This window comes from Triturus cristatus, chromosome 10 (assembly GCF_964204655.1).
Source record: "Triturus cristatus chromosome 10, aTriCri1.1, whole genome shotgun sequence".
Taxonomy (NCBI): Eukaryota; Metazoa; Chordata; class Amphibia; order Caudata; family Salamandridae; genus Triturus; species Triturus cristatus.
Window position 1 is genome coordinate 1,035,558,906 of NC_140593.1, and position 12,374 is coordinate 1,035,571,279.

A 12,374-nucleotide genomic window follows, 5' to 3' on the forward strand; every position below is an offset into this window, starting at 1 on the left:
GTTCCTTCCTCAGGCCTTTACTTGAGGTCTCTAGTGGTCATATGTGAAATTCTGCAACACCGTCAGCAACGTTTCTGTTACACTACTGGACATTAGCGAAAGGCACGCCTGGCCTGCTCGCAATGTCAGTTGTAATATTGAGGAGGTTTTGGTTTCGTGTGGAGTTTGAGAAGGATGGGTGTAAGGCTCTCCCAACACTGACTTGCCTTTTTACTTAGATAATTGAGGATAAAGTAGCCAGCTATAACTTTTTGAAATGCTGCTGAAAAAGTAACACCCCCAGTTTATAAAAATGTTTTGAACCATTCCCCAGGCCTTTTTTTTTTACTTTGAATGGTGGACAGCTGTGATACAGTTGCTTGCAGGTTTGCATTTCCAGAATTTGGCAACTAGGCTTGTAGTTATCACCAGGTGACCTTTATGGTACACAAAGTTACACATCAAAATCATCCCACTGAATAACTGTTCTGAAATAATTGAACACGCACTGCAAAGATATATATAACACTGATTGATTCCCTGGCCAATGAACTCATATTTTGGTGTAAATTTTAACTTTGCTGTTTTGTTTTTCAACAGGTGTAGCCTATGTGGCTCTGGCAGTAGGGCGGTCGCGCACGTGCCAGGAATCCCTGCCGAAGAATCCAGTGGCGCGAAACTGCGGTACTTTTACCAGCTTCCAACGTGACGTATTGCAGCTCTGCTTCCGGTAGGTGTGGCAGCAGTTCAGTTGGGCTTGGGCCGTGTGGGTGGCTGTAGTCACACGGCGCTGCGTCCTGTGCTGTAACTGGGATAATCGGGTACAACTCACGATCTAGAGACACAATTTATATGCTGTCTTCTGACTTCCAAGGCTGGAGACCGACCTCTTCTGGCACTTTGAAGGGCCCATGGCCCCAGAGAAGCTGTTAGGTCTTTGAGGTGAGACTCAGGACTGGTCTACATTCCCCTGGAGAAGGTAGCTGTCAGTGGTAGTCAAACTCTCCTTCCCGGACAACCCTCCAGTGTGTTTTTAGTGGAACCCATCAGGCACTATTGGAGCTGAAACACGTCAGCTTCAGGATTACACAGGAGCGCTGCAGGTTTAGCAGCAGCTTGCAGGTCCTGGCTTTGGCAGGCTCGGCCCCTCCAACCTCATCACAATCGGCTGACGCTGAACACTCTCCCTCTGACCAGGCAGCCTAAGTTGTTGGTTCCCCATCAGCAGCAGAGTTTCTTCACAGTGCACAGTCCTTACCCCAGTAATAGACACAGCCTTGGATTCTGCCTCTGGTTTTCAAGGTCTTAATCACTGGTGTGAGACGGAACACTGGATATAGTGGAAGGAGCAGCTTATGTCCAGTCCAAATGTCCATTTCTTTCAAATGGGAGGAGTTTGAGGCAGGATAATCTATTCAGGACAAATTAATCATTAGACTGTGGGCATAATGTTTGTGTACAACTGATGGACGGGAGTCTGACCAGTATTAGTTTTATAGTATTAGCCATCAATAACTCTCAATCAGTTTAGGCTCAATATAACCTCCTCTGTGCTGTGGCAAAGTAGATGTGCATTTCGCAAATCGTATGTATTGTAAAAAGAGGACACCTCATAGATGTATCTGTGGAGTAGAGGGTTTTTTTTAACCTTAGTCCCAGAGTTCTCTTGTAGGCGTTCTTCACTTGTGGGCAAGTCCGGGGAAGAATGGGCTGCGATTACCTTTCTGCTCACTCCTAGCCTGTTAGTTTGTTGGCGGTGCATTGCCTTATACTACTACTGACTACCCTTGTCCATGTCAGGGCAATCAATGCTTAAATGAGGAGTCTTGGATGGTATGGCAAAGGTACACAAAAAGTGCATTAAAATTGCGTCAGTTAAATAATATTAAAACGTTCTGAAACACGATAGGGAAGCAGCCAGGGATAGGCAGCCACACTACCTGAAATTGTCACAAAAATAGTGTATTTGAATTGCGCATTGCCCACCTCAACAGTCAGCTGCTCATTGACCAAACGTAAACATTAAATATATACAAATAGAGACAAACACAACCAATTCATGATTATAGTGAGTTCAAGAAGCAAGTAAATAGAAAGCCGCAGGTCCTGGTTGATATGTCGGTTTCTCTTTTTTATACATTTTTCATTTCCTCACAGAAATTGCACAGCTAACATGTTTCACCTTAAAGACGGCTTCATCAGGGCATATAAATTAACAAGCCACTCAAGAAAAGACAAGCAAGCTTTCTCTTCAATGGATAATCAGTCTTATCCGATTTCTTTCACAATTGCTACAGGTTGTAAAATCACAGTTTCTCAAAGTGCCCACAAATCAAGGACATGAGCAGAGAAAAGCCCATGTGTGTGTCATCACATCCACATGGAAGTCAAACAAACGGCAAAACACTTTCGTGTTCGAAAGCGAATATTCTGATCACTATGCTTCCGAACATGAAAGCATTTTGTCATAGTTTGCCCTGTCCCACGTCCAATGTAGTCACTGACACTGTGGTATGGAGGCTTGTTCTTCTACATTGCACCATCATCTTAGGGCAGAGGTCTTCATCTGTGGGGCACGACCCCCAGGGGGGCCGTGTAGTCATGGGAAGGGGGTCGTGCTGTTCCTTTGCTAAAGATAACGTTCCAGACAGGGTAGTTAAAATGCCTTCCCTGGAGCGTTATTCAGTGATTCTCCTGTGCTGGGAAACAGAAGCTAGGCAGACAGTTAAACACACCTTTCTGCCAGTGTACTGATGGCCTGAAAGAAATGCAAATGTGCATGAGTTAATCTGCAAACGTAAAGGATTTGCAGATTAACTGGTTATCTAGGAGGCCATGAAATGCCACGCAAAGTGACCTCATGTGGCCTCGTAGATATGGGTCTGCGCAACCAGAGCGTCATAAAAAATGATGCAGCACAAGGGGCTTATAAATAAGCCCCTATATTTTGAAAGCAGCCTGTATATTTTGGAAGCACCATTTTATCGTAAAACATTTTGTAACAGTCTATCTTATACTGTGTGTAATGCAAGTATAAAATAAAGACTTACATATTCACAGTGCTTTCTGTCACAGGCTGTGAACTCATAGCACAAAAAATACACAAGTGACTATTTTCCGCTGCACTAACCACAATTTAATTGGTGGCTCTCTAGTTTCACACAGACCTTTGCAGTGCATTAACTAATAGAGTTTTCATAATGTATTATAGTGCATTTCCCACTGAGTAACAACTTTTTAAAATGTATTTATTATTCATTGAAGCTGCCCGTTATTTTATATGTAGCTACCAGATGGGGTAAGACCTAAAAAATGTATGTATGTTTTAATTATGATGAATGATGTTCAGCTACCTCCAGTTACATGCAGCTGTAAATGCCAAGCTGTCCGCATCCCATGAAATATAATATGGTTTTCCTCTAATGCCGTGCAATAAAATTGCAGCCCATGCATTACAGCTGTTATATCAAGGGGCACTTGAATTATGTGATTGTGAGGCCGCAGCAATTTTAGCATGATTATAGATTTATCACATTTGCCACATAATCCATCATCTGCCACATAATCTGCTGATTTAACCAAAAAAATTTATTTATTCAAAAGGTTCAAAAGTTACTAAAAAGCAGCAAGAGGTGTTGACGCTTAGTAGAAGGCCATTTGTAAAGCTGTACTGGTCACCATTTTGTTGCTTATTGGTATATTTGGGTGTTAAACTGGTACTAATGAGGTGCAACCACAGATTGACCATTTCTCTGGTGAACATTTATGCTTGTCAGTGATACGGAGTACCAGGTTCTAGAAATTTTTGTTGGGTCCTTACGCCTAAAAAATGTTGATGGGGGGTCTCGGCATCAAAAAGTTTGAAGACCACTGTCTTAGGGGGATCTATGGGTGAGTATCCCTAAAGGCTGCTAAAAAATGGAATTGACTATGAGAACTTGTCTGCAAACAGGTTCTCCTAGCTCCCTTAAAAACACATTTACGTCCTTTGTGCATAAGCCACTGTGACACTTTCCCACCATAAGTAGTGCAATACCAGCATCCCAGACAGAGATATTTAGTGTCCTTGTCTGCATTAAGACTGACAGAACGATCCCGTGCACACTAATATTGGGGGAAAGAGGAGAATGGCAGTGTCTACTGTAGTGGTGGAGTCACAGGAGCTAGGTAGCCACCTTAATGGTGCGATTATACATTTCACAGTTAGGGAAGCTAGTGTTCGTCGGAGCTAAACGTTACTGATAGCAGGTGAGTTCATGTATTCAGTTCCCTGTTTGTCATGCCATGTATGTGTGGGTGAGCACTCAGAAAGATGGGCCTCAAGCTTGCAAAACTGAATAAGTCCCTACTACTTGGGCCAAAATTATTCATACTGTCTGAGATCAATGGTGCCCTTTTTTTTTTGTGATGAGCCATTCATTTTTGTTACTACTTGAAGCCTATACTGCCCAGTTCACTTGAGCGCAATATTGCGCATACTGCCAGAGTTTAATAGGGATTATTACTGCTGGTGGCATATATTCAGTCAGTGAGAATTGGGCAACATGCTTTTTTAGAAACATTTAAAAAAAAGAATGCTCTTTATGGTAAAATGTAATATACATTGTTTTTTTTTTTAGATGAACAAACAATTGCACCACTTGTTTTCATGGTAGAAGAATACGTGGATTGGCCATGGCACAGGATTTACAAATGAATGTGTGTTTTCATGCAGTCCCTCTACGATGAGATTTACTCCCTCTCCCTGTAAGTGAACTAAACTCATGCGGAGGCCTACCTCTTTTTCAGATTTCTTTTAAGCAGCTTTAAATTGATAGATGCCTAAAAAGAGGTGATCAGCTTGTGCTCAGTTCCTGGAGTCATCCGTCAAAGGAAACTCTTGCCTTTCTATATTATTAATCATCATGCACAAGTCAAGTGGTGGGCGGGTTGTGCGTATCTTCCAATATTCATTTTATTCACCTCAGTCTTTTAATGCATGACTTGTAGTTTGTGGACTTGAGAGGCATGTGTGCCCACTGTTCCTGACAGATAGGAGGACTCAAGAGACTGAGTATTGCGTGAAGTGCAGTTCACAGACAGCACAATATAACAAAGGCCTGTAACCTTTTCTGTAGTGAGAGCTACTTCTGATCAGTGAAAATTATTGCACGCTACTGAAGGCTAAGCAACCTGCACAATGTTACCAGACACGCCTAGCTTCATTGACTTTAAGCCTAACGTCCTTCGAGACAGATACTATGGCTTGAACAAAATACTTTGTTTACAAGTACTATGACAGGGCTGCCATGTATGTCAGTGAGAGTGTGGTCTTTGGGGATGTATGAACATGCGTGCGTATGAATTGGATATATGTGTATGGGTGACTGAGAGCCTGTGTCGAGTCGAAAGTTGCAACGTTACTATGGCACAGGACATACCTTGTGGCACAGGACCGCTTTTTGTCATTTGTAGCAACCTTTCATGTGTAACACAAACAGGCAACCATTTTTTTAAATGGGAGCAATTTGAAGTGCAGAAAAATGTTCCCTAAAAATGTTCATAATTTTCTGCACTTTAAATTTCTCCCACTTAAAATAATGGCTGTATTAGGTTATAATTGTGGTCCGGGTCTACCTGCCACTGGGAGCAAGATGTCTGCTGTGTGTAAAGGCGGCACTGTGAATTGAGAGAAAAATAAACCCAGGAGTGAACTTTGTTTATTCGGATTCCATAAAAATCATAATTTTACAAACACCAGGCATCTTGCTCATAGTGGCCTGTAGACACGGTGCCATATTTATAACAGAAAAATACATGCATTTTTTAAATGGGAGGAATTTAAAGTGAAGAAACATGCCTCATAAAACATTAAGACTTAATTGGCTGAATTGAAAATGGAGAAAGACATTAAGACTTAACATTTCGGAGGAGCCTAGCGCGCATCCAAGATGGTCGCGTGAGCACAGGGCTCCCCGGACCCTCGCTGCTCCTCGGAACTTATCCTGACTTTATCCTGACTTGGTTTACGGAATCTGGAAGATGAATGCTGGCTGAACACTGACCTCCTTTCAGAAATCAAATCGGACCTGGGAATCCTGATCTATGGTGGTTTGAACTTTTGAGGCCCAACCGATGGCTGTGCCCGGTGCGAGGGTGAACTGTGGAGCCGGGGCGTAATTGAACAACAACGGCAGCGGAGCTGTGCCAGTGGCCGCTCCATCACTTTCGGTTTCACTTTTGGATCTCTGAGGGGCTGGACGGTGGAATTGCTTGGTGCGGCTGGGTGTTTACTTGGCCTCTGCTTGATGCCTTTGTCTCCGCCTGCTACCAGTGTGCCCATTGACTTTGGTCCCCTCGCACCGCCACATTGCGGACTCTGGTGCGGCTCCTGTCTGCTTTGCCTGTGCCCCTTCGACGCTTGATCGGTGGTCCCCCTTTGGTGAGCGTGGTCCTCATGGGAGGCAGGGGGGGCCCCGAGGGGCGTAAGACTAAGACATCCCTCCGTGGGGGACCGGTCCAGACGAACAACATGGACCGCTACACTCATGGCAGAGGGTCCCCTGGAGCGGCCAGTGTCCCCCCGGAGGATGCCGGTGGTGGCCCGTCCGTATCCCCGGATCTGTCCCTGCAGGACATCATGGGCGCCATTAACGGCATCAAGGAGACCATCGCTACGCAGTACGAGGCCTTGGCCCGTAAAATCGACACGGTGGCCATTGATGTTACACTAATTCGGGCGGATCTCTCTAAGACCAACGAGAGGGTTCAAGCGCTGGATGTGCGGACGTCCACCCTTGGTGCGGATGTGTCGGACCTACAGACCACTCTCGGCGACCTCAAGTTGGCCAACGATCAGATGGCCCGGCGGCTGGAGGACTTTGAGGGACGGGCTCGACGCACTAACATCCGTGTCGTAGGCGTTCCGGAGTCCTCCGACAACCGCCCGGTTGATCTCCTGGTTGAGGAGCTCATCCTCAAACAGCTTGCCCCCGCTGGCCTGAGTAAGTTCTTTGCCGTGGAGCGGGCCCATCGAGTTCCGGGCGGTCGGCCGCGACCGGGGGCCCCCCGAGGCCTATTGTTGCCAAACTTTTCCACTACAGAGCCCGAGATGCGATTCTGCAGGCCTCACGGGTCCATGGCCCGGTTCGACATGAGAATTCGTCTATTAACTTTTTCCCGGACTTCACCCAACTTGTCCAGAAACAGCGGATGGGTTTCCAGGGGGTGAAGCGTCGTCTCCGAGACCTGGGTCTTAAGTACTCTATGCTTTTTCCTGCTAAGCTCCGAGTGGAACACGAAGATCGGACTACCTTTTTTGACTCTCCCGCGACTGTGAGTGACTGGCTGGATTCGCTGCCGGACCGGGGTGACCGGCCTGGGCCCTTTGCCGGTACCGAGGGTGGCGGGTCCCCTTCGGAGTGACTTTTGGTCCTTGACTTTGCCATTTTGTACTGTTCGGCTGGGTTCTACTTCTTTTGTTCATTTTGTTTCATTATGATCTGTGTGGGGGGCGGTCGGGGACGGGTCCCTTTCCTCCTCCGGGGTCTTTTCGTAGAATGGGGTTTGTAGGGCGACAGGCACACTGCAAGTTGGGGTGGTTTTTTGGACCGCAGGGGTGCAGGGTGGGGGGAGCTGGATTTGGGGGGGGGTTGGGGGGTGGGAGGGGTTGTTTTGATTTGTGTTTTTTGTTTTCAAGGCGAGGTACTGATTCTGGTCCAGTTTCGGGTGTGGCGCTATCTGCTGGGGGACCCTTGATCTACTGGAGGGGATGGGGGGGGACGGGTTGAGATTGATGTCATGGAACGTCAACGGATTGGGGGACCGTATCAAACGGGGTGTTGTGCTGCAGTATTTGCGTCGTTTGACTCCTGATGTGGTTTTCTTACAGGAGACGCATCTGGTTGGTAATGTTTGTCATGCCATGAACAGGGGGGGCTACCGCCTCGTGGCCCATTCCGGTTTCACCACTGGTTCTAGAGGGGTGGGCATTCTCCTGCGATCTTCACTTCCGTTAGAAATCACCAGGGTAGTCCCGGATGATAGAGGGCGCTATGTGGCTTTGACTGGGAGGTGGGAGGGGCAGTCCCTTTCCTTGGTCTCTGTCTATGTTCCCCCGGGCCTCCAGAACTCCACCTTCTCAGACTTGGGTCGTATGCTGCTTGAGCTTCCTGACAGTCTTTTGCTTATGGGCGGGGACTTCAATTCGGTAGTCTCGGGTGACCGGGATCGCCACCCGCCCAGGGCCCTCCCTGCTGCCCAGGCATGGCTTGGCGGACTCTTGGAGACCTTTGGTCTGGTAGATTGTTGGAGGTTAATGCATCCGACACAATGTCAGTACACCTTTCACTCTGGGGCACATGGGAGTCTCTCCAGATTGGACTATTTTCTTATGCCCGCGGCCCAGACTGCCCGGATTCGAGAGGTTAAGCACCTGGCCCGGGGTATCTCTGATCATTCCCCACTGTGGTTGCTTTTTGACACTGGGACGCGGTCTGCTGGGCGGATCACTCCTATTAACCCTTGGTACTTGCGAGACCCCACGATTCGCGATGGCCTGGTCAAGTCGATTGATCAATATTTCCTCGAGAATGAAGGGTCGGTGTCGTCCTCAGTGTCCCTGTGGGAAGCTTTTAAGACAGTGCTCCGCGGGCATGCCCTATCCCAGATAGTGGTGGCTAAGAAGGTTAAGAATGAGGCGGTGGTGAAGCTGGAGACTGACATATCGGGGCTGGAGGCGGCCTTGGAGGCGGGTGTCACTCCGGATGGGCTCCATGCCCTCAGCCTGAAGCAGTTTGAATACAAGTCTCTTGTCACTGACGCTGCCAAGACTATGTATAGGGAGCAGCAGGGTAGGTTGTATGATGCCGGGGACAAGGCGGGTAAACTGATTGCTTGGCTGGATAAGAAGGAGAGAGTGAATCGTGTGGTCCCGGAGCTTCGGGTTTCGGATGGAGCGTGTGTGACTGAGCCTGGTGAGATTGTGGAGTGTTTCGCTGACCACCTCCGGGCGGTGTACTCCCCGGTGACTGATAGAGATGAGGATGACTCTCGTCTTCTGCTGCGGGATATTGCCCTGCCCAGCTTATCCGTCGAGGACCGTGAGCAGATGGATGCCCCCTTGTCTGTCGAAGAGATTGCTACTGCGATTCGCTCCCGTCGCTCTGGCAAGGCTATGGGCCCCAACGGCCTGCCTATTGAACTGTATAAATTACGCCCGGATAAAATCGCGCCTTTCCTCCGTCGTATGTTTCAGGAGTCGCTCGAGAAGGGTTCCCTTCCCGCCGACCAGCGTCTGGCTACTATAGTCGTGATTCCCAAGGATGGTAAGCCACGAGACCGCTGTGCCTCCTATAGGCCTATTTCCCTATTAAACGCAGAGCCCAAGATCCTTGCTAAAGTCCTCGCCAATCGCTTGCTGAGCGTTATCTGTGATCTGATACATCCGGATCAATGCGGCTTCATCCCTCATCGTAATACCGCTCTCAACCTGCGGCGTCTGCACGGCGTCCTCGCTAGGGCGGAGTACTTCTCTGAACCAGCCGTATTGGTTTCTTTAGACGCCACGATGGCCTTTGATACCATCGAGTGGCCATTCCTCTGGGCTGTCTTGGCGAAATTTGGCTTTGGGGAGGGATTTCTTGGCTGGGTGAAGCTTCTTTATGCTGGACCAATGGCTCAGGTGGTTGTCAATGGGCGGGTTTCTCAGCCTTTTGCTCTCGGGAGGGGTACTAGGCAGGGGTGCCCGTTGTCCCCTCTGCTCTTTGCTCTCGCCTTGGAACCGCTCGCTGCCTGGCTCCGCTGGGAGCCCTCGATCAGAGGGATCCGGTGGGCCCCGGGCTTCGAGGATCGGGTCTCGTTGTACGCGGATGATATTCTCATGTACCTCACCTCGCCGCGGCAGTCGCTTAATGTTCTCTTTGATGTCCTTACTTCCTTTGGGAGAAATTCGGGTCTGACGATTAACTGGTCCAAATCTTGCGTGTATCCTATCTCTGGTGGCCTTCCTCTCTTGCCGCCTCGGCTTCCGATCCAAACGTCTCAATCCGGCTTTAAATACCTGGGGGTGTACGTTTCGTTGGATCCGGCGGTTCGCTATGAGCAGAACCTCCTGTCTCCACTCCGGCGTTTGAGGGTGGATACGGCTCGGTGGTGTAAGCTGCCCTTGTCTCCGCTTGGTCGCGCGGCGCTGTTTAAAATGATGTCCCTTCCCAGATTTCTTTATGCACTTCAGAACTCCTTCGATGTCATTCCGGTGGCCTACTTTCGGGAAGTGGAGAGTCTGCAGAGGAGACTGGTTTGGGACGGGCGGGCGCGTATCGCTTTGGCAAAGCTTACTCTCCCCTGGTACGACGGGGGCATCGCGCTTCCTGACATTAGACGGTACTATTGGGCCTCCCAGCTGTCGGCCATTAACCATGCCACGTATGCTCCTGGATTGAACCCGGCATATGAGATGGATAAATTCCTGCTTCCCGGCGGTAACTATAACAGAGCGCTTTACTCCCGGTCGGCTGGTAGGACCCTCACGGGCCCTACTAGGATTGCGGTACGGATCTGGAAGGCGGCGAATGTAGCTATGGGCTGGAGTGAGCGTTTAACGTGTGCTACTCCCTTATTCGCCTCAGACCGCTTGGGAAGCCTCTGGACAACGAAAGGCTTTGAGCACTGGGACACGATCGGCATTAGCAGAGTGGGAGACCTATGGGTTAAGGGCGCGGTTAAAACCTTCGCGGCGCTCCAGAGCGAGTACGAGCTTACTGAAAGGGAGTTCTTCCGTTATGCCCAGGTTCGGCATGCCCTGCTCTCGGTCTTTGGGGAGGGGACCAAGGTCCCGGTTTCTTCGCCCCTCGAGGACCGCATACTTGATGGTCACGTTCCCGACAGTACTATCTCTCTGATTTATAAAAAACTGATCAATAATCGGGCTGACCTCTTGGTGCGTCTTCGGGAGGCATGGACGGGAGATGGGGTTGAGTTGGACGATGAGGACTGGCAGTCTGCACTGTCATCCCCTAAGGAGGTGGCCATCCCGGCCCGTCTCCGTCTGGTCCAGCTTAAGATTCTCCACCGTGTTTACGTGACGGGTCCCCGTTTGGTCTCGATGGGGTTTTCTGAGGACGGGCTCTGTAAGCGGGGCTGCGGGCTCAGTGCCACCTTTCTCCACATCCTATGGGAGTGCTGCGAGGTGGTGGAATATTGGCGCCAGGTGCATGAGGTTATGAGACGAGTCACCGGGGTCACTCTGTTGCCGGAGGTGCGTCGCTGTGTTCTGAATGTGTGGGAGCCCAATGACTATAATGCGGCCCAGGCTCGGTGGGCGGCCCTGGGGAACATGATCGCAAAGAGAGATATAGCGCAGCTTTGGGGTTCCCAGCGGCCTCCCACCGTGTCCGTATGGAAGGAGAACATGGACTGGTGCATGTTCAGGGAGAAGACTGTGTATGTGGCTCGTGGTAAACCGGGGGCATGGGGTAGAATCTGGGGGCAGTGGAATGAGTATCGTGGGAATATCTGTGCTCCCCCCCTGGTGGATACGTCTGAGGTTGCCTTGTCCCCCTGATCCTTGAAGGTTCCTTGCTTATCTGGCACATCTGAGTATAGATCTGGCTCTCCCGTGGCCCCCCCCTACCTCTCAGTCCTCCTTCTTATTGACCGCTATCGGGTGGTCGGATGTGGAGCCCCCCTGCTGTGGTCCGACGCCCATTTCATGTCGCCTCGCCTCGCCTTTTGTTTTTAGTTGTTATTTATGTTAAAAGTGTGTATCCTGATTTCCCTTATGTGCAGTCTGAGCTTCTGTAATGTGCGGAGCCCCCGTGGGCCAGTCATTGTTTTTGCACTGTGTGATCCTTTTTGATTATTAGCGGCCGGCCCAGGCGGTTGTAGGCCCGTGCTTGTACCCTTTTTTCTGCACAATAAAATTTTTATAAAAAAAAAAAAAAAGACTTAACATTTCATAGAAATATATTTCCTCACTTTAAATTTCTCCCATTTAAAGAAAACAACGTAGTTTTCATTTAGAAATTTGGCAGTGTCTACTGGCCACTGGGAGCCAAAGCCTGCTGTTTGTAAATGTGACATTTAGAAATAGGAGAAAATTAAAGTGACGAGTTAACGTAATCATTAAGTTAACTTTTCATTAAAATTTTCTCCCATTTAAAAGACTTCAGAAACTTCATTTTGTTCTCGCGCTGCAATTTTGATCTGACAAGGACTTTTATTTAAGAATTAAGTACCTCAGTGCTTCAGTTCTTCATCTCTGTGCCCCAGCCTGGGTCATAAATCGGATTGAGCACTGCTCATTATCAGGCCCTGCTATCTGCAGCCTGATGATAATAATGTAAATGAAACTCAGCCTTCCTTTAACTTTAAATGGAAAATGTGATCCTGTTCTTATTTAAAAATGAACTCGAGGC

General features: G+C 48.8%; 1 protein-coding gene across 5 annotated transcripts in view; it reads left to right on the forward strand.

Moving 5' to 3' along the window:
* LYRM1 (LYR motif containing 1) overlaps nt 1–12,374 on the forward strand; it is an 88,224-nt gene that overhangs the window by 14,418 nt on the left and 61,432 nt on the right. For 3 of the 5 annotated variants that reach the window (XM_085629108.1, XM_085629107.1, XM_085629105.1), the window contains exons 2-3: nt 580–709; nt 4,599–4,725. The gene's annotated coding sequence lies outside the window, so the exon portion shown is untranslated. The remainder of the gene's footprint in view (nt 1–579; nt 710–4,598; nt 4,726–12,374) is intronic. The other 2 variants (XM_085629104.1, XM_085629106.1) reach the window with 1 other exon arrangement.